Source organism: Columba livia, chromosome 15 (assembly GCF_036013475.1).
Source record: "Columba livia isolate bColLiv1 breed racing homer chromosome 15, bColLiv1.pat.W.v2, whole genome shotgun sequence".
In the NCBI taxonomy this organism is placed as follows: Eukaryota; Metazoa; Chordata; class Aves; order Columbiformes; family Columbidae; genus Columba; species Columba livia.
The window spans coordinates 16,868,181-16,893,612 of record NC_088616.1 but is presented as its reverse complement, the minus strand read 5'-3'; the positions used below and the strand labels follow the sequence as shown (position 1 = coordinate 16,893,612).

At 47.2% G+C, this 25,432-nt stretch overlaps 1 long non-coding RNA gene across 5 annotated transcripts in view; it reads left to right on the top strand.

The window, feature by feature from the left end:
- LOC110356114 (uncharacterized) overlaps nucleotides 1–25,432 on the top strand; it is a 157,608-nt gene that overhangs the window by 77,144 nt on the left and 55,032 nt on the right. The window contains exon 1 of one of the 5 annotated variants that reach the window (XR_010466420.1): nucleotides 20,175–20,365. The exons of the other annotated variants lie outside the window; for them this stretch is intronic. This is a non-coding gene — a long non-coding RNA (uncharacterized LOC110356114). Of the gene's footprint in view, nucleotides 1–20,174; nucleotides 20,366–25,432 lie in introns of those variants that run through there. 5 annotated transcript variants of the gene reach the window in all.

Sequence of the window (25,432 nt, the reverse complement as noted above, 5' to 3'; positions counted from 1 at the left end):
ATCAGTATTGATGTTATGATGGTCTGTTAGTAGCTAAAATTAGATTCTCTAGGAAGAAAATTATATTATGAATTACTGTGGCTTCTCGTGGTTTTATGTGTTTAGTATTTTTCCCTAGATGATGACTCCTAATAACAATCATTATGCACATTTCACAGACATTACGCTGAATGATTTAAACTTGAAGAAGTTTGTTTTTTTGAAGCCGCCTGGCCCATTTCAACAGAAATGGTAAAGTGCAAATGAAAATTAATCTAGTTTGCAAAATGTGTTTCAGGCTGTGTTTGAGAAAGTGACAGTCAACAAATCAAAGGTCATTCTTAGCAGGTGTAGAAATGTGGAGGGGGTGCCCTGGAGCACATCGAGCACATCTAACGAAATCCCGGGAGGTTTGGAGACCAGCGTCACTGCATCCAGGACGGGTCAGCACGTCGGCTCTCAAGGTGGCTTTGACTGTCTGGGTGCAGATAGCAGAAGGCAAGCCAGTGTATTTGGGAGCAACAGGGTGTGATAGATTCGTAATTTTGACTAGTAATAACCTGTTTTGCTATCAATTCCATGTGTGTCAATTTAGTAAGGCATTCCATTTCCAAAGAAAATACTTCTGAGTTATAAAAGTGTTACAAAGACATCACTGGAAAGAAGGGTGGAGTCGCTGTGAATCCTGTTCATGTCACTTTCTGCATGTCTGTCCATTTCCTAACATGTGCATCCTGAGCGTGATCTTCTAAACCCTGGTCAGCTGTAAGGAGGGCACCGAGTGCTCAGCCGCTTCTGAATGGCTCCGTAATCCTTCTCTCCAAGAGTTTTTGATAACCACTCTTAGAACTAAAACTTTGTCATGAATTTATTATATGGAATTTCTCTTACTTCAATGTTCGTGCTTACTCTTGTTTGTATTGAATATTATTTAGTGTTAGTGAAGATTATATTTGATTATGTGTATGAGGCTCTTTAGACAGCTTGTGCATAAACAACTGGTGTGTCTTGTGTATCTTTTGATGCAAAAGTGATTTGGTCTCAGATTTGAAACATCAGCCTTGGGGGTCCAGGGGACTAGCTGGTCTTTGAGGTGCCTCCCACCCGCGCCGTCCTGCAGTCTGATCTCCCTGCAGCTGTGTGGGGCGGATGGCGTTGTGTTGCACGTCGCTGTTTGAAAGTCCCGTTCTGATGCTGATTGAGTTGAGGACACTTTCTTCTGTGTGCCCCTTTGTCCGCAGCCTAACGAACAGCGTGAAAGACAAAAGCTTTCCCGAACACGGCTGCTCAACCTGTTTCATTGAGGAGCTACCACGTGCGTTTTCCCTTTCTGCTCTTGGAGGAATAAAAACCGTGGAGCATTCCAGCGCTGTGTTGCAAGTGCAGGGCTGTCTGCCGCTGGCTGTGCTGCTAGGGAATGTGTGCAGCTTTTGTTGCCTCTGAATTACAGCTGTAGCACTGATCTTCTCCTCCAGCAAAGAGCAGTTACAGCAAGTTCTTTGAAAGCAGTGCAGTCATTTGTACTTAAGACAGAATTATGGCAGCAGCAAACAGTTAGAGGGAAGAATTTAGTTCAGTGTTGCTTCAACACACCGGTAACTCTGCTTACTCACATTCATTATTCATTTTTATAAGAATAATTTCCTTAAATTTCTGAAAGAGTGGAGGAACAAGTTTTTACTGGTGTTGGCTAAACCAGAGGATTTGCTATTCAGCTGTAATGTCTGTGGAGGCTTAACTAGTTCAGCGACCCACTGAGAAGGGCTGGGGCTCAAAGCAGTGCAAGAGATTGGGGGAGCTGACACTGCGGCTGATCTGGGATGGGAAACAGGGCCCGGAGCTTTCCATGTGGCTGCGTAACAGCCGAGACGCTCCCGCATCCCTTTCCAAGTGGAAAAGCTCAGATGTTATTCAGAAAGTGGACATTTTTGCCTGGTTTTGTTTTCATGGCAAAAAATGGAAATGGGTTTGTTTTCTTTCCAACGCATAGCAGAAAACATTTGGAAAATATTTTCCACGTTTTATTGTGGTTACATTGAAAGTTCTCACAAAATGGAATTGTCATTGTCTGGTCAACTCTAATTTGCTGGCATTCAGAAATTATACCAGACAATCACACGTCCTTGTTACTGTTTTATGGACATCTTGTTGCATATTGCAGCAGCAAGTGTCTGGTTCCGTAATCAAGACAAAAATGGATTGAATGGGAAGAGGGACTTAGTTCAAAACTCCAGAGGTCTGGTTTAAGCCGGGGCCGTTGGTGTGTCGTCTTCACCAAATGGAGCCGGTGCTTTAATCCTGTGCAGACCAGAAAAGTAATCGCCTTCTTCCTTCTGTTGATCTGACATAACTTGGATGTGCACATGTATCTCTAGTCACCTCTGCCGTGTTCAGATCTGAACAGCAATGGTCATGGTGTAGTTTTGGAACTCAGGCCTTAAGGAAGTGAAGATGAACATTCTCTATGTGTTTCTGCCTTAGAGAAGGATGCAAAGAGAACTGGTCAAGGGCACCTCTGCAGCAGAGGTGGTGGTCGGGTGCTCTGGAACAAGGAGCCATTCTCTGGCTAGTGGAATGGGTTTTTCTGTACAGCATGCAGTTTTCTTCTGTATTAATTTCCTTAGGGAAATGGTGCAGAAAGTTCCGTGTATAAATTAACCTCACGTTCTAGTGGGGAAAAAGCAGAGAGGAGTCAGGCAGGATGACATGTGATCAGATATGTTAATCACAACGTTCTCCCATCGATTTCATGAATCTTGATGCCACTCGCGTGGTGTGGAAAGGAGCGGCCGTGTCCCCCGGCTCCAGGAGCAGGAAGACGCTGGTGCGTGTCTCCCTCCCGAGCAGCCGGTGCAGGGACCCTCGGGGCACCCAGCATCCCGGGGAGCTGTCTGCGGCAGCGCGGGAGCTGCTCCGGCCGGGGGGCGCGGGGGGCCCGGTGCAGGGACCCTCAGAGCACCCGGGATCCCGGGCAGCATTCTGTGGCAGCGCGGGAGCTGCTCCGGCCTGAAATCAGCCCAAGTTTGCTGCCAGGGACTTTCTGCTTCCCTTCAGCGCTTAAACCCGTCCGCGGGGCAGTACTTCGGAGTCACACCTTGCTGCGGGAGCGCAGTTCTGCTTCTAGCAAAACAAGCTGATAGAATATTTCTGTCATTTTATGTGTAGCTCCTACTGTCTTATGAGATTGGAAAATGAAAGTAGCTTGAAGGCAGCGTGTAATTCTCTGAATATGCACTAAGTGAAATAAGCTTTCTAATTAAAGGTGTTTATAGCTACAGAGCCATTTGATCACAGTTTCTTCTCTTTGAAATAAACTTTCCACCACTGATTTTGGTTTATTCTGAATATCTGTGTTTTTCCTCTGTGGATCTGCCAAGAATTTACAATAAGCTGGGGCAGATGAGATGGATTCAGCACAGGGGATATCTATAGGAGATCCCCATTACCTCCATAGTGCTTCTGTATCATTGCAGGTCTTGCTCTGGATTTCGATTTGCATTTCCAGAGCTGCGATGCTCTGGAGGAGAAGGCGCGCTTCCGGAGGCACCCGACTTCTCCAGGGCAGCAGTGCTAAAGAGACAGTGTCATTTTCATGCTGAAGTGCTGCTTTTTAGGCTCCGCTTGATGAAAATATCTCTGGGCATGTCTCAGATCTAGAGATGCTGAAGTGTCATTTTTTTCCCTACCTATCTTTGGAATCGGTGCGGGTCCTCCAGCACACAGTGTGTTACCTACAGCTATTGCTTCTCCCTTTGCTTTTCAGTTCAGTACTGGACTGCTTGGTTGATGTGTTTCTACTTACTGCTTCGCTTCTGTTTCGTATCATATATTATTTATGCATCCCTGTGTTAAACTGCAGGTCCTGTTATGTGCTCTAAGCATCATTTTGGTTGCAGCCCTCACTGTGGTTCTCAGCCTGGAGACACGGGAGGTGATTTTGCAGCAAGAAGTGAGCCCAGGAGAGAGGACTGCGAATGCAGGACTAGGCACTCGTTTAAATGGGAGCAAATACTTGGTTAGACATGGAAGGGAGGACGAAGTGCACTAGAAGTGATCATCAGGAAAGGTGTCAGGACTGTTCCGGGGCACTTCCTTGCCTTTTTTGACAACAGGAAAAAGGAGTTCAGGTTAATTCATATATTAATCTTCGCAGTTGTCTCATCCTCTGGAAGGAAAGGCGGGGGGGATAACTGATGTGGACGTCGTCAGTGGCCGAGCTGCCAGCCTGCGGTGTCACCCATCGATGTGGACGGGGTGCTGGTTGACATGGACCTGTATTGTCATCCTGTGTCATCATCATACCGCGTTCTGGCACCTCAGTTACTGCTCTGAAATAACGAAAGCGGTTGTCGGGTCGGGTAGGCTGGATGAAGTACCCAGCTCGGTTACTCCTATCTGAAATAATCTGTATCACTTTACTCAGCATCAGCATGTTGCTGACTTGAAAAATTGCACTTAAACGCTGGTTTTCCTTAGACATCAACAGTCATGGGAGAATCTTTTGAGGTTTGAGTCTCTTGATTTAGTCCATAGCAAAGAAAAAAAGTCATATCTTTTCTATAGAAAATATTTTAACATCGGAAAAACATTTAGGAATATAATAGAGGGGAAAAAAATAGTGTGCAGAAAATAAGCCTGTTTACAAATGAAGGATTTTAATATGGGTGAATGTATTGATTTCTAAATTTACCTTTATTAAAAAACAGATGATTATGCAGTTGCAAAAATGAAAAATGAAAGTCTTTATTGTGTGAGTCTTTAAACCATTTAAATCGTTAAAGTGAAAGGGGCTGAGAGGCCACGAGACATGTTGGCATTTCATGTTATTGAGAGATGTGACATAGAAGAAACAGAGATAGGTTTCCAGCTGTAGGGCAATGACAGTTCCTCAGTTCACAGAGATCGGCGCTTTGGGGCCTTCGTGGAAAAATGTACAATGTCGAAAGATAACCGATGTGACAAAGCAGAAGAAAAACTCGTGTCGGGGCATCTGAAGTGTGAGGGGGTGAACGGTAACGTTTAAAGCAGTAAAGCTACATGAAACACAATGCTGATAGGAATACTTAAGAAACCAGCGTCTGGAATGAACCCATCCTTTCGTCATTTTCAGAGCTGGACTATAACACCTACTTGCTTGTTCTTCATGTCCTGAATGAAATTCAACCCCGTTCACTTGTTTAAAAAAGCAGTTAAGCCCAGGAGAGTGGATGAGTAGAGATAGCAAAATTCTGTTAAAATAAGATCAGCGTTAGTGTGCATCTGTTTTACCAAAACTATGGACTTAATGAAACCTGTGTTTTCAGTGGAGGTTGTTCTAGATGTGAAGCATCCAATGCCGATCCAGCCCGGGTTGTGGGAAGGGGCTGTATTGGGAGCACTACGGCTAATTTTCAGTGCTTTTGAAAGGTCTGTCTTTGTGCTGGCGCTTGGTGAGCTGCTCTGCGTCCACGGGCACCGGGGCGGGCAGGATTGACCCGTCTGGCAAAAGCCGAGGCCAGAAACAAGTCGTGTTGACACGCGGGTGTATCAGAGCACACCGACGTGTGTGTACGGCTCGGAGTCCTACCTTCTCAGAGCTGCGCTTTTGCCGTGCGGTTTGCACCTGTGGGTAGCTGACGGCGCGTCTCAGTGCAGCGCCACGGTTTTGGGGGTTCAAACTCACCAGCTACAGACAGCAAAACTGTATATAAAAAGCTTTTCAGAGAGACGGGTAGAGGCTGATAGATTGTAGTGCTCCTGAGCTCTGCTCACCCGGGCTCCGTCTGCTGGCTCAGAAGATAACCAGAGTGATTCCTATCAGAGCTTGAAGGCCATAAACCAAGGGCAGTCTGCTCAGTGTCCTGCTGATCCCACTATGGCAGCAGCATTATGCTGTGGAACATTAAAATGCCCAGTAGTCCTGCGTTCTTCTCTCTGGCTGGGCACAATGGTGATTGTGTGCTAGATTGCAGGGAAAAAACATATAGATTAGTGTTTCTAAGTGATCATAACGCTTTGTTGCACTGGGTTATAATCTTCCAAAGTGCTTTACCAATACTGCTTACTCAGGCTCAGCACAGGGATGAGACAAAGACTATCGATACTCACATCTCACAGGTGTGTGCGGACCAAGAGCAGTGGTTACGGCAACTGGTTCTGGCGTATTCACATAGATGTTCACTTTGTGTATTCACGACTGTTGCAGTTTTTGGTGCAGTCGCTATAGCGCTCTGCCTGTAGCCGCCCGTCTCACCTTTGCACGTGGCCGGGGGTGTCTTTGTGTGAACCCGACTGATCTGGGTGAAGCGGGATCACGGGCCCATGGGGAGTGCCTGAGGCTTTGCTGGGGCAGCTCCGCCGTGCAGGTGAGAACCCTTGGTAGGGAAGCGGAGCAGACATGGAGAGGAGCGGTAGCTCCTGCTTGCCGGAGGGGGCTTTGGCCCCATCTTGCCTGTCAGCACCTACAGCGTGAGTTTGGGAGACCTGTCAGCAAAATTAACGTGAGCAACCGTATGTATCCTATCCCATAATAGCAAGATGCCTCAAAGCAAGGGACGCGTGCTGTTTGGCTGAACGGCAGCTCAGCTGCTGTGGGAGGCTGCTCTTGAGCAGTGAACTTGATAGAAATGCTGCTTTCAGACATTTTCGGGGGAAAACCTGATTTCTCAAGCATTAATTGAATACAAAAAACTTTGTCAATTAGCCTCGTAATGTTATTTTTAGCTCTGAATATGGGGAGCGCACACGTGTCTGCCTGACAGCTGCAGTCCGCTCCGAAAGCCGGGAGGCAGAAACAGAGCGGGATTTTGTTTGTCTGAGCAGGGGAGAATAATTTATATGTACAAGCTATTTCTGGAAAGGCTGCAGCGAGCTAATTAATTGTTTGTAGGGAGAACTTTAAAGAGCATAACCTGAGATCTGACATTCTGTGTAATAATTATAACTGGAGAGGAGCTGGAATCAAAAGTCAGGATGTGAACACAGGTACATTTTGGGAAGGTTTGGAATCTGATCCAGATCTCGATGGAGCAGCTTTCTGCTCCGTTAGGATGGGCTGGAGCGAAACCTGCCCCAGAATTTGGCCTCCCGGGTTTTGGTGAAGTGCAAATCTGGATCCACATCCTGTGATGAGGGCCAGCTCCTAATTATCATCTGCCATGCTTGGGAACAGAATTACATGGAGTTGTTGTGCCTTTAGTGCTACCTATTTGTTTGGGGTTTTGTTTGCCCTTTGTGTGTGGGGGGGGTGTTGGTGGGTTTTTAAAGTAACTCAGAAATTCTTACTGGGTTACGTGTTAGGATCTTGGAAAGCCAGCACTGACATTTATAGCTGATCGTCAAACTTCTAAATTATTTTAGAAATTGCTTAATTTGTGCGAAGTCCTCTTGAACCGTACAGCAGAGGAGCGATCTGCTGGTGATTCCGAGGTCTTGAGGGTGATGGAAAAGCGTGTGAACGCTCAGCTTGGAGAGCAGCCGAGCGCAGACGCTGACCCGTGTCCAGGTCTCTGCTGGCGCTTCTGACTCTGCTGCAGTGGGACCTGAATAGTTTGAGACTTGGTTCCGACTCTAAACTCCGTTCTGTATCAATAAATATGCAATAGTGAACCAGATGAAAGACAAATAAAGGAGCCAAACAATTAAGTCACAGTCAAGTGTGAATCTTAGCTAGTGCATCTCAGATGATGAGAGATATCTCTAGCCAGAAAGAAGCATCCAAGGAAAGATACATCCTGCCTTTATATTTCAGCTAGTTAGCAAATATGCAATTGAATTGCTGTGGCCGTTATGCTGCCTTTTCCTTTCTCTCTCCATTTCTTCTCCTGTTTTTTCATGGCCTTTTTGCATAGCGAATGCGGGACTGTTTTCAGCGTTTGCAGACAAACAAACCTGCTTTTACTGGAGACCAAGTCCTGTGCTGCCTGATCTCATAATCTCCTCCTGGAGCTGCGGCTCCGGGCCGGCGGGATCTCCGCTCGCAAGCGAGTCGCTGCCTCCGCGCTCAGCACATGCTGCAAACCGCTACTTTGAGCTCAAAGGTGGTGTTGTTTTCCCTCATGCTTGTGACAGACGATATTTTTGTGCCTCCGGGCAGCTTTTCCAACACCTGAAGTGTCGCTGTGTTACGTTCTTGCAGCACAGTGGCTCAGGAGGCGGTTGCCTCGTGCAGCTCCGGCGGGGGCGCAGCCTGAACGGCCCCTGTGCAGGGCGTCGCTGCGGAGCAGCGCTGGTCATTGTGGCTTCCCAGTGAACGTACAGGTCTGTCCAGTAAGGACCACACACATCATCCTTTGCTTACAGAAGGGTCTGTTTATCCGTGTGAGGTGGGAATTTGACCTTACGCTACAAACTTCAGTGTTCCCAAGCCGTGTGAAGATCCAGTTTCCTCTTGCAGCTCAGCCCTGCCCTGACCCTTTTCTGTTGCCATTGAACTTTCCTTTATCTAGCCAATTAACCATGCTCATATGGAAACACCGTTACACAGATAACCAGCTAATGAAAAGTTATCTGAGATATATATATATATGTATATACGTATATTTAATATAATGTATGCAGCATGGGATATTTTTTCTCTGAACTAGGTTGTAGTCATTTAAAATCAAAATAACATTTTACTAATGGCATTTCTGTGAAAACAGACTAATAGAGTCTAACTGTGAGATTTCTTCTCCCTCTGAGAATATGAAATGTTCTCCCTCTGAGAATAAATGAAAGCACATGGTATTTTTGTTCTTTCTTGTTGCATTTTGTGCCCAAATCAGAATGTCAGAAGATACAAACCAGCTGTGTTGAACTGGCATGTAGAAGCTGCAGCTGAGCTCGGGTTTAGCTGTGGAGGTCAAACCATGATAAACATCCCATCGGCACGCTCAAATCCCCCCCGACTTGGGGTGATATTATAGGGTCCTTTACAGAACCTTTAAAGATGGGTAGAAAATCTGTAGCAAGGTGACTTGGCGTGCACACCTGCGTCTCCCAGTGAAACATGGGCCATTGTTTGCATCTGCTCTTTTTACATAACATCACAACAGCCTCTCCTTGTCCTACATGTGAATTTTTAATCCAGAGACTTCAATTAATCTAACTTGACTCTTGGGCAAGAGTCCAAACCCCAAGAACAGACAAACAGGATTCGGTGTGTGAACCCGCAGTGAACTGGGGCACACAGGGTCTGTCTGGCCCTGGTTCCCTGGTCCCTGTTTCCAGGACACTTGAATCTGCTTAAGGAAACTCCACGTTTCTAATTTTCACTCTTACCAGGAGAATTGTGTGCGTTATGTTTCTTCTGCCGGCTTCAAAAACTGCCCGGGGAGCAATGACAGTGCAGTTCAGTTCCTGTTAAAGAATATGCCTTGCTAAGGTATATTTTACATGTTTAGTAGACGCCAAGTTATTTATCGAATTTATAGGGGGAGAGATAGAAGGTGCACGTAGCTTCATGCTTCTTGCCAAGACTAAAATCTGGAGAGTAGTCCACTGGATTTGATGTAACGTACTGTAAATATAGGTCACTAGGCTTTTCCATTAAAGCAAGAAAAAACAACGTATGTAGTTCCAAGTATAGAACAAATACCTTAGGATATGGTGTTAAACCGTGGCATGAAGTACATGTACCAACGGCAGGACTGGACACGTACGGTCACATTTTCTCACACTGGTTGTCTGTTAGAATAACTACTTTTCATCAGTACGTGCTGAATGGACATTAATAAAATAAGCCCACTAGTTTAACGGTGTTGTACGACTTGGCAAGTTCACGTTTTGTTCTGGCATGTCAAACCATCAATAAAACGCACACAACAGTTCCTTCTCACCGCGGGGACCACGTGCCAAGATGAGCTGTCGAGCGCCTGCAGCTCGGTGCCTTTCCACCTGTTGCTGCCACCGTTTTCTCCTTTCTTTGATTTTTAACTTTCAATTTCTCGTTTTTAAGTTCAATGAGATAACACAGCTACCTCAGGGGAGGAATTCTACGCCTTTCCACGGTAAAAGATTGCATGCTTTAAAAAGTCATGCTATTACTTTACAGCTTTTAAGAAACATACACACAAAACCAACGTAGTGAAAGCTTTTAACTCGACTGAACAGTTTCTGAGCAGCGATGGGCACAGTCCTGGCTCGAGCCTCCGGCAGCTCGCTAACTCCCAATTAACCTGTGTTCATTAAGAACCGAAGGATCAGGCTGTAGCAGTTTTGCTTTAGCTGAAGCGTCAGCAGCCGTGGGACCAAACCCGCCGGGGCTGCGCTGCCCTCCGTCTGCAGCCGGTTGCCTCAGCCTTTGCTGTTAAAGGCTTTGGCCTGAGAACCAATTTTGGTAAATATTATTCTTTTTTTTTGGTAGGAAATGTATAAAGAGCCAAATAAGAAAATAATTTCATATGTAGAATGTACTTTTGGCAATTGTTCAGAAATATGGCGCGTCTAGGATTCCGGGAGAAAGGGCAGGACGATGCATAGAATTCTTCCTCCCAGAATCGGGTGAGGTAACATTTTGGGCACTAGATTCCTGTACAGGGTTTGTCGGAGTGTAACAGAGACTGCAGAACTGAAGCAGGGTGGCTTCGCTGCGGAAAAACAGTGAAATATCCATCACTAGGGAAGGTAAAAAAGGCCAAAAAGCTGAGGTTCCTTTCCGGTATTTCTAACAAGAAGAAAATGTTTCGTCGTTTTGGATATTTTAGAGTGTCAGGGTAAACGCCTGGAGTGAAATCCCAGTGTTTCAGTAGAAAACCCCCAACAGTTCGGGTAATTATGGCAGCAGAACTTACTCCTGTATCATCACTTTTTGGTACTGATAACGTTCTGAAATTCTGTTTGGCCTCAAGTTTCTTGCAGTTTATCTCTGTCCAAAGAAACCAAGCGTTTTGAGGTTCGCTATAATTTGAGTATTTGTACAAAATTCCTTCAGCCACTTATGAATTATGTGAATACAGGAAACAAATATAAGCTCTCTGTTATAATCCTAATTGAGCTGTAATGTTCCCCCACTGAGTACCTGTCTGTCCCTCTAGGAGATTAAATCCCTTAAAAAAAATCTAACCCCTAATCCACTTAATTTTCTTTTGAAAATCAAATTGTGCAGCCGAGTGTGTTTTCAGATACCCGAGTCCTCTGTAACCCAGCCCAGGCCCGTTCTCCAGCGCCGTGTGAGCCGGTGCCAGCGCCGCCGGGCCTGTGCCGGGCCTGTGCCGGGCTGTGCCGGGCCTGTGCCGGGCCTGTGCCGGGCTGTGCCGGGCTGTGCCGGGCCTGCCGGTCCCTCCTCCCGCAGCCTGCTGCCCGTGCCCATCACAGCGACTTGGGGGAAAAAGCGCTGTTTTCTCTGATGTACGAGCCAGCCCAGACCATTGTTGTTTTCTTGCGATGTTGCAATGGTAACAGGGCTTTGGTGGCAGTGGGGGTGTGAGAGACAGATGCAAACTAGGGTTTGTAGGCGGAGGTAATCTCTTTTATTAGACCCAAGTGCTATAGCTGCAGCCTTTAATGTGTTTGCAAACTGGCTGGCTTCCATGTAGCAAGATAATGAAAGCTGTTACCTCTCCATCTTAACCTGGCCTAATTTTCCTTGGAGCTGAATCAGCAGGGACAGCAGCGCTTAGGGCTGTGTTTAAGCTCAGCTCAGCGTTTGAGGAGGTGCCTCTTTCCCTGTGGAGCAGCCAGCAGTCGATGGGCAGTAACTCACTGCCTCCCTGTAGCTGTTGTGTTTGAGGTGCAGGAAGCAAAGATTCAAGATGAGGAAGGACGAGGGAAGTCGTGGTTTGGGGCTACTGGTGACCCCGGCTCCCAGCCCGCTCCAAGAGCTGCTCATGTATATATATATGTATATATACACATATATCAAAGGAAGAACAGTCTGCATAAATTGCACGAGGGTCCTTGGAATGAATGCAGTGCTGGGTGCTCTTGGATCTTAAGCTTTTACAGTTTTATTCTGTCTGTAATTATGCATGGAACTAAATGCTGAGGAAACCTGGAAGGCCGCATTGGGAGCAGGCTGTGCCGCAGGGGGAAGGGGCGGCGTTCGCTCTCGCTGCGTCCTTCCTTTCACACGTCTCAATGAGACACGCGGTCCCCAAACCGCAGCCCAAGTGGAGGCGGGAGGCACGCTTCCACTGGCGCCCCATGGTCTTTTGTTACGGAAGTGTCTGTTAGCCTCTTTGCGGCCGTGACTGCGGGGCTGGGTGGCTCTGTGGGTTTCAGAGCTGTCAATACAAAGCTCAGTGATGTGAAAACACATGAACAAAACGTTTTCTTGGAGTTCTTGGATCTGTGCAAAACACATATGGAAAAATTGCTAAGTGCTCTGCAGTTAAGGTAATGTCAGCACATGGATCTGCCTGGGCTCTCTTAGCGAGAACAGAAAGGTCAGAGCTGTATTTCCTTGTGAGAGTTCAGATTCCCCTCTGAACGAGGACAAAGGACACGTGCGTTTGGGGAGAGGAGGTCTGGCACCCGCTCCGGCGCCCACCGAGATAGAGGGGCTTGCTGGGGCTCTGTCACTGCAACGTGGCTTTTTCCGACTTACTGATATCAGTGTTGATAACCTGACTTCACAAATAGCAACCCCACAATCTCTTCATGTAGCAGCTGAGCGCCTCGTGATATTTGAGGTATTTGTCCTTACGCTGATTCCTGAGGCTCGTGATGCTGTTTCACGGTGGGGCTGGGGTTTGTCTGTAGCCGTCTGAAGTGCTGGTGTTGAGCCTGATGAACTGTTCCTTGTAAGAGCTGCTCTTCCAGAAAAGAAATATCCCCTAAGGCAGATGGGGCAATCGCTTTTTGGAATTATCTGTCTCTCAATATCAACTATAAAGAAAAAATGGGAAGTTGGGCAGATTTAAACAAAAAAGGGACCGTTTAGAAAAATCTGCATTTCAATACAAAAGTGGTCTTATTGGCCCTGAGTCTTCCCAGTGTTTACATATGCATTTCCATATGCGTTTCCATATTCATTTCCAGCTCCAAGAGCACGGTGGTTCCAGTCCTGCCTGCGGTAGTTGGTATTTGCTTGAAAGAGCTGCGATTGTGCTGAATCACCTCCCGCCGTTAGAATTTCAGTGGTCAAAGCTCAGGCTTGTGCCCCGCGCGGGAACGTCCCGCAGGGTGTCACGCACGCGCGCCCCGCAGGCGCTCCCAGGGCGCGGCTCCTCTGCTCCCGCCGCCCCCGCGGAGGTCAGACCGATCCCTGCCCTGGGCGGGATCCGCCCGGACCCGCTGCGGTGATGTTCCCACCAGGTTTGGTGGCCCGCTTGACCCTGGGCTGGTTCCCTGAAGTCTCTGCACTGTTTCCCTTGGCTCCCTTGGGGGGCAGCTCTGAGCCCAGTGTCCCCCCAGCACACCGTGGGTCTATACTCATGCAAGCTTTCATTACTTTCTCCTAATTACAACTGTAGGTTGTTGTTTTTTTTAATCTGCAGAGATTATTACAATTGTATTGAGATTCTTTATCTCCTTTGTGCATACTTATCCTTTGATGAACTATGTATAGTAGTACCTACCTCTCCCCTAATTACATCTGCCTGACTCTTCAGCAAATCTTTTAAGGCAACATTAATCAAGTGAATTTGGAACAGAGGGCACCTGAGGTGGCTCCTGCAAACCCTCAGATTCAATTTGAATTGTGCTCTCAGAAATGAAAGGCAATTTTCTAAAGATTTTTTTAAATTTAACTTCAAAGCCTCCCAAGTATATTTTATTTGGATAGATCTCAAAAAGAAGAACCTTTTTATTGCCAGTGTCCACTGCTGTTGGATATATTCAGCTTACACCGGTGAGGCAGGAAAGAATCTCTGCGCTATCACACAACGCTTAAGGAGTTTGCAGTAGCCACCTGGGAACGATAAAGGAACTGCAAGCTCGTTGCAAGACCAGTGTATTTATGTATCCATAAAGAAAAGCTCTCTCCTGGCTGGAGTGTGTGTGTCAATACATCCTGCTGAGGTTTTTTTATACCCCCCTGCTTTTGGCCAAGTTAGGCCCTTTTCTTGCAAAAAGGAGGTTATTTTATACGGGAAAAGAGGCAGTGTACTGCTGTACAGTTCGACAGGTGTTCCTCAGAAGATTTGCAACGAATCACCGTGTGAGAAGTCATCACAAATTCCAAACTCAGCAAAAAATGCAGTCAGGGGTTTCTGAAGCACCACAACACTGGAGAGAAACTCCCCTTTCAGTGAGAGTGAACCTGCGTCTGCCCTGTGGCAGACTGGGGGTGACTCAGCTCGGTTCACGTCAGACCTGTGCAAATCCGAGAGCGGGTCAGAGTGAAATGTGCTTGTCTCAGACGTTAAACAGCAGTTCGAGGGTGTCCAGGACATGTGAGGTTGCAGCTGAATTAAGGACAAACCAAATCAAACACACTCCAGGACCGTTCTGTGTCAGGAGCACTCTGTTCCAAAGAGGGGAACCTCCGCTCTAGTTTCCATTCACCTTCACTGATTCATTTTTGTCCTGTACGCTGTGGATACCACAGTTAGCTTTACTTTTCCTTGTGATAAAAAGGAGATAGACTTCAGTCTTTAATGTGCATGCACAGCGGCACAAATTAAGATTCTGTTCATGCCGGTGTCATCTTTGTTCCTCATTTAAAGCTCAGAAGAAGGCGGATGCGGCGCACCCTGCTGCCGCACGGCCAGCACGAGGTGCGGAGGGCGCGCCGGGCGGGCTGTGCGCCTGAGCGGTTCTGTGGGAGGAGGCGCTGAGACAGAAAGCCCGGGAGGGAGGATATTCACGTCATCTCGCATTTCTGGACAGGTAGAAGGGATCTTAACGTAGATCTAATTTGGTCTGAATGTATTGACAGTGCAGAACCATCAGCTCTGTTCATCTGAGCTGCTCCTCCTTTGACAAGTTACTCTGTAGGCAGAAGGTTTTGCAGTTATAACTCCCTTATTGCCTGTAAATGAAGCAGAGGTGTCTGCTGAAATGAAAGCCGCAGGTTTTTCTCTCAGCTCTCCGAGTCGGCTTCTCCTGGCCATGAGCGAGCTGAGTGTAAAACACATGCGAAAGAATAGAAATGGAGGGTTTTATTAACAAATTTAGTACCAAAAGTAAAAAGCTGAAGGGGGGACAGAAATCCCCTTACTCAATAGATATATCTATTAATAAATAAGGGATTTTGGAACTAGATTAGTTACTCAGGGGCCATGACAAGTACTGCTATGCTTGAGCATCACGCTACAAATATTAAACTGGTGTATATTGTAGATTTATTCAGAATTCTTAGACATGATGAGTTCATGACAGATGACTTCAGCACAGGTTCAGATAATCTGTATTAGTGAAGCACTAGTTCTTTATGCTTTTATCGTGTGTGTGCCAATGGATCTGCAGATGAGTGCAGAGCAAAGCCGTGTAAACCTGCCTGACACAGCTATTTCCCGCTTTTTCCCCGTTTTCTTTGTTTTATTTTCTTAACTCCGGAGTGCATTAGAGCTCTCAAAATGAACAAAAAGGAACGCTTTTATGATGACTGCCCGGACTTTGGTGTTTGTGACGCGCTTTGGTGCGGCCAGAGGGGCGCTCGGCCCTGCTCCCGGCGCCCAGGCGGCTGCTGGAGCCGCAGCAGCGAGGTGTGTGCCACGGGTCCTGCCGCCTGCGCCCCGCTGCCTGCAAACGGGCCTTCGTGTTCGGGAGCCGCGCTGGGAGCTCAGCGCAGGGAGTCTGCACCCAAACATCAGCAAAATTGTGCCTGTGGTACGTATCGACGTTTCCAGAAATAATTCATAGTGCCATCTGCGCTACTTAATGGTCCATGGAACCAGTATATGTGTTAGAGCTGGGGCAGCTCCTGTGTGCTTCAGTAGCTGTAGGCTAGAGTATGTGCTCTTTGAAATGACAGGAATTACTTGGTTTGGGAAAAATAAATAGATCTTCACATTTTAATAGTGCTATTACAATAATTTGTATTTGTTATGCCTTTACTGCTTTGCCTCAAGATGCATGTGGAATGTGCGGAAAACGCGGCATGGCTGAACTGTGCTGAATGCTGGAAGCTTCCGAGATCCGAACCGCAGCTTCTTGTGAGACATCACATGGGGAGTCAGAAATACCCTGGGGAGTCCCTGTGCACCTTTCCATAGAGGGAGTGTGCGAGGAACGCGGGTTAGATTTCACGCGTGTTCATATTTGCACTCTGGCGAAAAAGCACTTGAATTCCTGTGTGAATCTGAACTTGTGAGCTGTTGTATCCAATTCGATGGTGACACTCGGTTGTTTGCAGGCACGTGGAATACAGGACTGACAGCGGGTTCCAGTCCTGCAAACAAAACGTGCTCGTTCATTGACATTCTTGAAGTCAGTGGTTTCCTTTGTGAAGGTGCTTCCCTAAGATCCTTTGTAGAATCTTCAGCTGAGAAGGCTTTGGGTGTAAGAAAGGCTGAAATGTCTCTGTGTGTTGAATACTACTGGCTGATACTGGATATTATAGCATAGCTGAAAGTAGTCCAACAGTAATAGACGTGTACGTGTTTGTGTGTAGTAAAAAATCCCCACAAACCTTTAAACTATAAAACCATTTGGTCGTTACGATGGGAGAGCTCGTTTCAGAGCCTTGACTTGGCCCGTCTCAGGCGGGAGGCGGCCGCTGTCCGCTCGGCGCCGCGCGTCGTCCGCCCGAAGCGTGCGCGCTGCGGGTGCGCCGCGTGTGCAGAGCTTTCCGTGGGCCCCGCGTGCCCGGCCGCACCGGCCGCGCGCATTCGCGTTGCGAAACGCCATCCTGAAACCAGATTTTGTTTAGGACTAAGTCCAAGATTGTTTATTTCTATATTTTTATTTTTCCCATTTCTTTTGTAAAAGCCAGGAAAAGAAGCCAGTCTAAGCCATGCCCATGTTGTGTCTCTGGCACCAGAGAAATAAATCAGTAGCATTTTACGGAGACAGTATGTAAATGCAGCTCAGCCTTCCTCCCACTGATCGCTTGGTTGCCAGTTTGGCCTCTGTGCAAGCGCAGTGTGGCAGAAATGGTACTTCTTTAAAAGTCATGTGCCACCACCATTCAGCTCTCCATATACTGAGCGTTTTCTGGTTTTAATTAGCAGCTTTGATATTAAGCCAACTGACAAATATTTATTTGATGAGGATTCTCCATTCATTAGCAAAATGAGAAAAAATGAATCTATAATAGCATATAACTGCCCCATTAAGCAGCATTAGCTATCCATTTGAGAGCTAATATGATAAAATACAATTTTCCGACCACCAGATGTTGATGAATAAACTGGTGCTAAATTGGCGGCAGTAAAGCAATAAACAGGTCAGAGGTGAATTAATTCCACTGAAAAGCAGCAGCCCCCCGGGAGAACGCAGCAGCGCCGTGACGGGTGCTCGGGGTGCCTGGTGTGTTACCGGAGTTACGTGCACGAGACAGAGCTTCAGGCCAGGTTGGTGCCAGCTTTACGGGTCGCTGCTGTTCTTGTTGCAGCGAGGCCAGGAGGTCCCAGGCGGGCCGGGGGCTGCGGCGGTGCTGTCCCCTCCCCTGCAGCCAGCAATACTGGGGGGAGTTTTGGCCCCGCTGGAAGTGGTGGCTGAACAAAATCCCATCAGCCTCCCTGGGCTGAGAATCTGACCGAGTGCCTCGTCCTCTGCAGATATTTGGATGTGGTTCAGCCTCGAGATGCCCGAGTGAAAGCCCCTGTGCCTCTGCTTGGCTGCCGATCCAAGAAAAAAGATGTATTCTCGCGTGTAATTCCATCCTTTGAGAGGAAAACACCTCGGAACGTGCCGAGCTTTGATTTCAGGTGATGTGGAGGAAAGAAGATGGGAGCGGCAAGGTGAGACAGCTGAGCTGGAGAACCCAGCACGGGCGCGTTGGATGAGCGCCGAGCAGCAGCCCCACGTTGCACACATCACTGATTGTTCCACGTGGTCATGCAGGGATGATCACAGCATTGTTCCTTTCATTTGGGGTAATTAAGATACTCAGACAAAGCGAGTCAAGTTTTCTATTCCAATACATCTATTTGAAATAGTGCTGCAGAAATTAATCAACTCTTTTTTTAAGCATCCATTTTATTCTGACCTATCACCTTTCCTTACAGCACTAACATGTAAATCTTATGCACACTGTGTTAAACTGTGTTAATATATTCCACAAATCACTCCCAAGGTTTGCTGCATTGTTTTGAGCAGAGATGTGATGTGGCAGAGAACAGAGAGGACACGTGCACCTCTTTGGAGACGCTCTTACTAGATAACAAGCCTTGGAAAATAGTCCCTGCAGAAAGGACTCTAAGCCTCGCAGTGGCCTTTATCTTCATTTCCACTGGTCCCTACAGAGGCTCGTCATCCTGGGACAGTGTTGGAAAGCAGACTTAGGGGAAGAGAAGAGGTAAATGTCCATCACAGGGTGCGAACCGTGACGGGTCGTGAATGGTGCGTTCGGTGTGTCACCCGGCAGACGAGGGGCGGCAGTGATCCGCTCTGCTGCTTGTGCCGCCCATCCGCTTTCTCATAGTGCGTTTTCTTTCTCTGGGATAATAGATCCCTGTTTTTCTGTCTGAGTAGCTGTTTCCTTCTCCTTTTGTACAATACAAAGGCTATTGCTTAGGTATAAAAGCTTCTCATCGTATCTCTGCAGGATGTTCTTTGCCCAGATCTGCACTTTAAGGCCACACTTTGCAGTGCAGTATCCGAATTACCTCAGATATGTGCAGGGTTTTTTTTCTGAAAATGGTGGTTCTGAGGAGGATTTAGAGTGAACAAAAAACTGTTGAAAGTGGCTGAGTAGGAAAACTTGTGGGGTTTTCTCACTAAAGCTATGGGTGGTATTTGATTTTGTTGTTTTTTTCCTTTTGATTTCAAACCTCTAAAAAGTCTATGCAATCTGTTTTTCTTACCGCCAAAATAGAGCTGTACTTTCAGAAAATTCCACTGGGTGCAATTAGTAGAGATGGTAGAAATATTCACAGTGAAAGCTGAAGCTGCTCAAAATCCAGAGGGGTTTAATTCTGAATTAATGCTGTGATGCTGCACCCATTGATACCTGCACTGAGCTTCAAACACGCGGAAATCAATCCAACCCAAGTAAAAAGCCCGAAGCTGTTTATAACTGTAGCGATAAGAACGTTGGACTTTTCCCTGCAGCCGATGGCAGCCGGGCGAGCCCCCGGGCGTCCCACGGCAGCGGCGGCTCCTGGTGCTTGTAGGGCTGTAGGAGGGTTGTAGGGCCGGGTGTGCAGCTCTGTGGGGACAGAACGTGCTCAAGTGATGTGTGTAGGCTCAGGGTTTATCTTCCCTTCCCCATCACCCCCCTTCCCAGCTTTGCTGAAGAAAATCACTTTTGAAGACTTTGTTTGAACATCATCTTCCTTTTCTCTCCTGTTGTTTTCTCTGTACTGTGATTTAAAAAAAAAAAGTAAATATTTTATGATAGGGTCAATTTTATTCTCTCTTCTGCTCCCTTAAAGCACGCACTGGTAAATGTTGCTGTGTTTGTGATTCATCCTCTGTAATAGCTTTTTCACAAGCTCAGAAAAATCCTATGCAGAGACACAGGCACGTTTCTGCCGCAGAAGAGATATATTGGCTTCTTAATGTAGAGATCTCTTATTTTTGTTAATAGCCTGGTCTTGTATCATTGTCCTGAAATGTACATCTGGAATCTGGGCAGACCTTTTGCCATATGGACTTCCTATCGTGAGTCAAAGCCAGGGTGAATGAACACAAAATGAACGTAAAACAAAGAATTAAGATATTGTTATTAATTGACAGTTCCGTTTACTTCCTTTCCCTTTCCAATGTCTGTGTGTGTTTATACACATACATACACACATATATGACAGAGCATTCACCCCGATTTTAGCCTGTGTACCTCAGCAGATGCACATACAGAAAAAGATAAGTGGGTGATTCCTGGTGTTCCAGGTGGATGTTTGTCTCTAGAGCTGAAGAACTGGGACGTGCCAGCGCGGCTCTGGCGGCTTCCACACTCGGCTTGCCCAGGACACATAGCAAGTAAACCTGCTAGAAAACTCGGCCTTCGGTCAGGGTGCATGTTTTCAATGAATTGTAGGAATCTGTGTTTGCTGTCCCTGTTGTGCACGGGGAGCACGTGTGCAGGGAGCCAGCAGTTCTGTGCTGCGTCCTCAGAGCTGCCAGCTGGGACCCAAGTGCCAGCCCAGCCCAGCCCAGCTCAACTCTGGTCTGGTCTTCTCAGCCCAGCTCAGCCCAGCCCAGCTCAACTCTGGTCTGGTCTTCTCAGCCCAGCCCAGCCCAGCCCAGCTCTGCTGCCCCATCAGTTCACACGTGTCAGAGGAGCAGTGTGATGGAAATGGCTGGTGAGAGCTTCCTCTTGGTCGTGACACGTTTGCAGTCTCCTTGATCTCCACTGCTAACAGTTTGGGCTGTTCGCGTGCCCCTCGCTGTGCTTCTGGTGTGGCACCAGGACAGGGAACGGGGAACTTCATAAAAAGTGAGTGCTTATTCTTCTCTGTCATTTTTTTTTAAAGTTGTTTCAGTTTCTGCAATGCAAGTTCAAAGAAAGGGTAATTACTTTCTGCAGTGGGCATTCATCTAATGGGAGAGTCATTTGCAATGAAAATATTTTAAGACCGAGGTGAAATGTTGCTAATGACTCGCTTTGTCAGGTCATTAGGTAGCTTTCAGGCTTCGCTGAAGGTAACCGGAGTTTGTTCTGGGCATGACCACCGAGGAAGCGTTGTCTTCGTTTCTGATCGTCTCACGCTTGCTTTTCGTAACGTGGATTGATGATGCTGTGGGGTCGCTCTGGGAGGCAGCGGTGGGCGAGCAGGGCTGGGGGGCTGGACTCGGGACCCGGCGCAGGACGTGTGGCTGCGATGCGATGCGATGCACCCCCAGCACCCGCTCGCTGGCTGCATGGACCTCCTGGTGCTTTTTCTGCTTACGGCAATGGATTGGCTTCATAGTCCAGAAACCTTGTTTGCGCCTCTGCAGTTTGCACACAGCTCGAGCCCGTGCACGGCAGGAGCAGAGGAGAGCATTAAGGCTTACCTGACCCACTGGTAACGTAAAAACCCTTTATTCTTTCATTTTTATGTTTTTAACACGGTTTTGACACAGCACAGTGAAAGCAGATTTCCAGGCCACCCAAACACGTGTTAAAACGTAATAACGAGCTGTCCCCCTTGGCAGCCGCAGCCTTGGCCGGGCCCCCCGGGGCTCTGGGGGAGGACGCGCAGTGCACCTGCGGGTTTGTCTTGTGGCAGAGCGCTCGCACGAACAGGGACCCAGAGCGTTTCACCAACACCCACCGGGCCGATGACAAACTTGCTGCCTAGCCAGGAGAACGCGGGAGATCTCTCCCGGTTTGTTCTGGTGGGGAGAGGCCAGGGCAATCTTTCTTCTACCCCCCTTCCCCTCCCTCCCACTTCAGCTGGTTTTCAGGTATTGAAGTCTCTTTAGGATAAGGCACTCAAGAAATAACAGAATTGTAAAAATATTATAGATGAATTATAATATTAGTGTAGGTACAATATGGCGCTAATCTTTTACAATTATCAGATTGTTCACAAGCTGCCATCTTGAGGTATTTCAGACACTGAGTATGAAACTGTTCTTAGAAATATTTTATTGGGAAATTTCACTTAGACTTCTTTAACCTGGTTAGACATCTCGTCCTCTCATCAGTGGAGTCTGTTGGTGGCTGCTCCAGGTGGCACTGTGAAGTAATGAATTTTTACAAGGGAAAATTCACATGGAATAAAGAGCATCTGGTGCAAGGTGAGGAAACAGCAGATTTCGTGGCCTGTTGCCAAATGAACTCTCAGATCAGGGTGGGTATAACAGAGTTCAAATCCTAGAATCACTTATTTAATCTCTTGCCCAAGTCGTACCTTAATGTCTATTCACAGCCCTGCTAGAATTAAAAATAGAGAGTGCTGCCAGGTCCGGAAATGTAGTCATTTCACTTGTCATTTCTGGTTAGTTCTTTCGCCTTCGATCACTGGGTGGATAAAAGATGTAGAAGGACGTGCGGTGTTGTATCAGACCCAGTTGGGATGAGCAGCGTCGGGGGCTGTGAGCAGCGAGGCCACCAGGCAGCTCCGCTCTCTGCTTTCTCTGGGGCCGTTGTGAGCCCAATGCTGTGAAAATAGGCCACGCGCATAGAAGGATCGTGCTTTAATACATAGTGCGTGCTTTCAATAAAAGAATTTGGCTTGGATCCCAGGGATTATAATGACTTATTTCTGGTGTGTAAGTACTTCAGGTCTCTGGGAAATTGGTAGAGCATAAAAATTCATTTGTGTGTGACCTGGTATAAGTGATAATTTAAAAGTGGATTTGGATCTTTAGAGATGCAGGTGTGTGGCGCACCGTACGTGAGCCGGGCCATCTGTATCTGCCAACGAGCAACGTGGCGGCGCGGAGCAGCGGGAGCCGATGGCCTGGGAGGCTCTGCCAGGCGCGGCCGGGTCGGGATGACTTTGGTCTGATTCACAGGGGTCCTGAGCACCTGTTACTTCAGTTTTCAAAGGTGTTCAGAGCCGAGCGCCTCCAGATGAGACGTCATCAGTAACCAGGTTCCTTGAGGTCATGGTAGATATTTTTTACCAACCAGTGTGCAAGGGCAGAGCTTTGCTGCATGGAGCCCTGCACCTCATGCACCTGTTCTTGACCTTTCCTCACGCAAAAATACAGCTCATCTTACAGGACTTCTGCATATCTGGCCAAACCTGCACATCTATGTATAGAATTCGTGTGTGCTACAAGGTCTGCTACTGATCCTGGGCACAGAAGGGTGAAGCAGGCCCGGTGTGACCTGTTCTGCACACAAAATAGTTGTGGGTGCTGTAACTTCTTACCTTAAAGACCATTGACAGTGATCCCCCTGAGGCACATTCGGCGATGTTGGCTGGTATCAGGATGGACACAAGCCCACGGTTCTAGTGACAGGTTGCGATGTTGCGCTTCACCTCAGCCTGTTTCCTGCTGCCTTGGAAGTGAATGCTTTCACGGGCATCATAAATACTTTACTGCTGTGCTGGAACCGGAATGTTTCTGGTGTCGAGTGGTGTTCTCGGAGCTCCCAGCAGTGCTGCAGCTGCTGACAGCATCATGCACATTCGCTCCTTTCCTAAGAGTTGGGGGTTTGGGTGTTTGTTTTCCTTTTTCTTTAATCGACTGGGAAGTCATCCCAGCTGAATTGTCGCTTCTTAACGACAACCACGCACCCTTTTCCCCTTTCTTTCTCTGCTCCTGCATCCCTGAAGGTCACGTCTGCCTTGATCAGACAAATCTCAGCTTCTTTTCTAATGTGTGATTGAAACCCGCGGCAGCACTGGGACACCCCGGCGAGTACAGCGTCTCAGTCTGCCGGCTGATGTTCAAATGCAAGATGACAGGTGTCAATGCAAGTGCAGAGGGAGGAAAGGAAATAAAGGACATGAAGTAATTAATCCAACATCACACATCAAATCATTGGCAGAAATAAAGTCTGCATGTTTCTCTTTAGGTGTCTTTGCCCTTGTTTCCTTCTTCAAAAAATAAAGCACCAAAATGTGAAGAGGTTTGCATCCCTGTCTTTCTCTGCCTCTCAGTATATGTGTACAATTTTGGTTTCATTTTTCCTAATAGATCTTGTTCACAAAGACAAATAACTACTGACATATTTTGCATTTCCAAGGAGCCTTCTGCAGATTTGAGACGGTTAGTAAGGAGATCCAGTTCAACATCGAGTTGTCCTGCTGGCAGCACACAGATGATACGCTGGACAACGATACCCTGCAGTTACTACGGTATTTATTTAGTTCCATTCTCGTGACGGCAGGGCTCGCCATCCAGCCCCGCTCACCTGGGTGGTGGATCAATTCTGTTCTGTTTTATCTCTACATATCGATAATGGGAAATAAGAGGAGTACTTCTGGTTCTGTTACACCTATCAGATTGTGTCCTGCTTGCCCTAAGAACATTCTCTGTATGCCAGGATTTACCTGAATGTTGTAATTATACAATTAGCGTATTTACCTATGCAGATAATTATACATAGTTACTGTAATCATGTCAATATGAGATAGGGAAAGAAAAACCCTGTGTTTATTAAGTCCCAGTGCAATTCAGATGAGAAACTCAGCATTGAAAGAACATTAAGGGCTTGATACACCACCATAATGATTCATATTCAAATGCTTCGGGAGAGCACGGGGTTGTCAGAGAGCAGCTGCTTCTAAGTATTCAGGTATTTGTCTTCCCGTGTGAATTTCCCTCACTGTGCAGTTTTTGGCAAGAATTTCTGAGAGAATAAACTCAAGTGCAGCGATGGACAGATTTGCATGTGTATTATACGAATACATGCACGAGAGGGTGTACTTAGGTGTTCTGCAAGTGATTGTTCTGTAACTACCACAAAACCGTAGCGTGTCTGCACAAAACAGCGCGGCAACTCGGACCTGCGGCTTTAGTGTGGAGTGCGAGAAGGAGCACGCGTGCTCAGTCACCGTGTCAGCCTCGAAATGGTGTAAATAACAAAGTAGTCTAGGATGCTACTTCATAGCATAACTATTTTTCCTAAGTTAGAAGCTGGATTGACATTGGATTGTTCTTTCCAAACTTCTGATGGTGTTGCATATTAGGAAAAGCACCATTGTAGCAAAGGTCACGTACAGTTACTCCAGGGTGTAGCAGGGAGACAGTTGAGTGAACCTGCAGGGACTTGATGTGAGTGGAAACCAGAAAGGACGGTCTCGCCAACATTCACCTTTTCTGTCTTTCTTTCTCTTCTGTTGTTGTTGCTGTTGTTTAAATTCAAAGATGAGCTGCTGTGGCTCTGAGTCTTTCCATTGTCTGAGGAGCCCTCAGCGCTCTGCTGGGAAGGCAGCAGATACAACAGAGTTGATCTTGAAAGAAGCACTGTGCAAAAGAGCTTATCTTACAGTTGTGGTTCGCAGCCCAGTTGCTGTATGTTGGAGTGGTAGTTAAGTGCCTTATGGAGCGGATAACAGGGCAGGAGGGAACGCGGAGAGGTCACGGAGCCCACGTCTCTGCCCCGGGGCACATGACATGGAGCTTCCAGCCTGTTCTCAAACGCCTCCAATGATCTAGAGTTCCCAGTTTCTGCAAGTAAATCCATTTCAGGACTTCTTTAGACGTACTATTAGAAATATATTCTTACTGTGTAATTTAAATCTTATCTCATTGCTATTTAAACTCGGTGTTTCTTGTCCTTTCCTTTTTGTAGCTACCTTGAAGACTTTGGTCACGTCTCCCTTGAGGCGAGAAGGCAGAACGTGGCGGGAGCCGGCGCCGCTGCCTGCTCCCCGGCTTTCCTTGCCTCTGCAGTTACGGCTTATACAGCGTGCTGAGAGTCGGCGGGGCTTATAGAGGGGGTCAAAGGGCCATTTTGGGCACTTAAGGCACTTGCTGCAACACTGAATGAGCAGAAATGTAAGTGGAAGTGCAAAATACTGGTTCTTCCCACATTTCATTGTGGAGAGGGGCAAGAGAAGCCCCTCTGCCGCAGAGGCCGTGCGGTGGGAAAACTGCTCCGTGGGTCGCTCCTGGC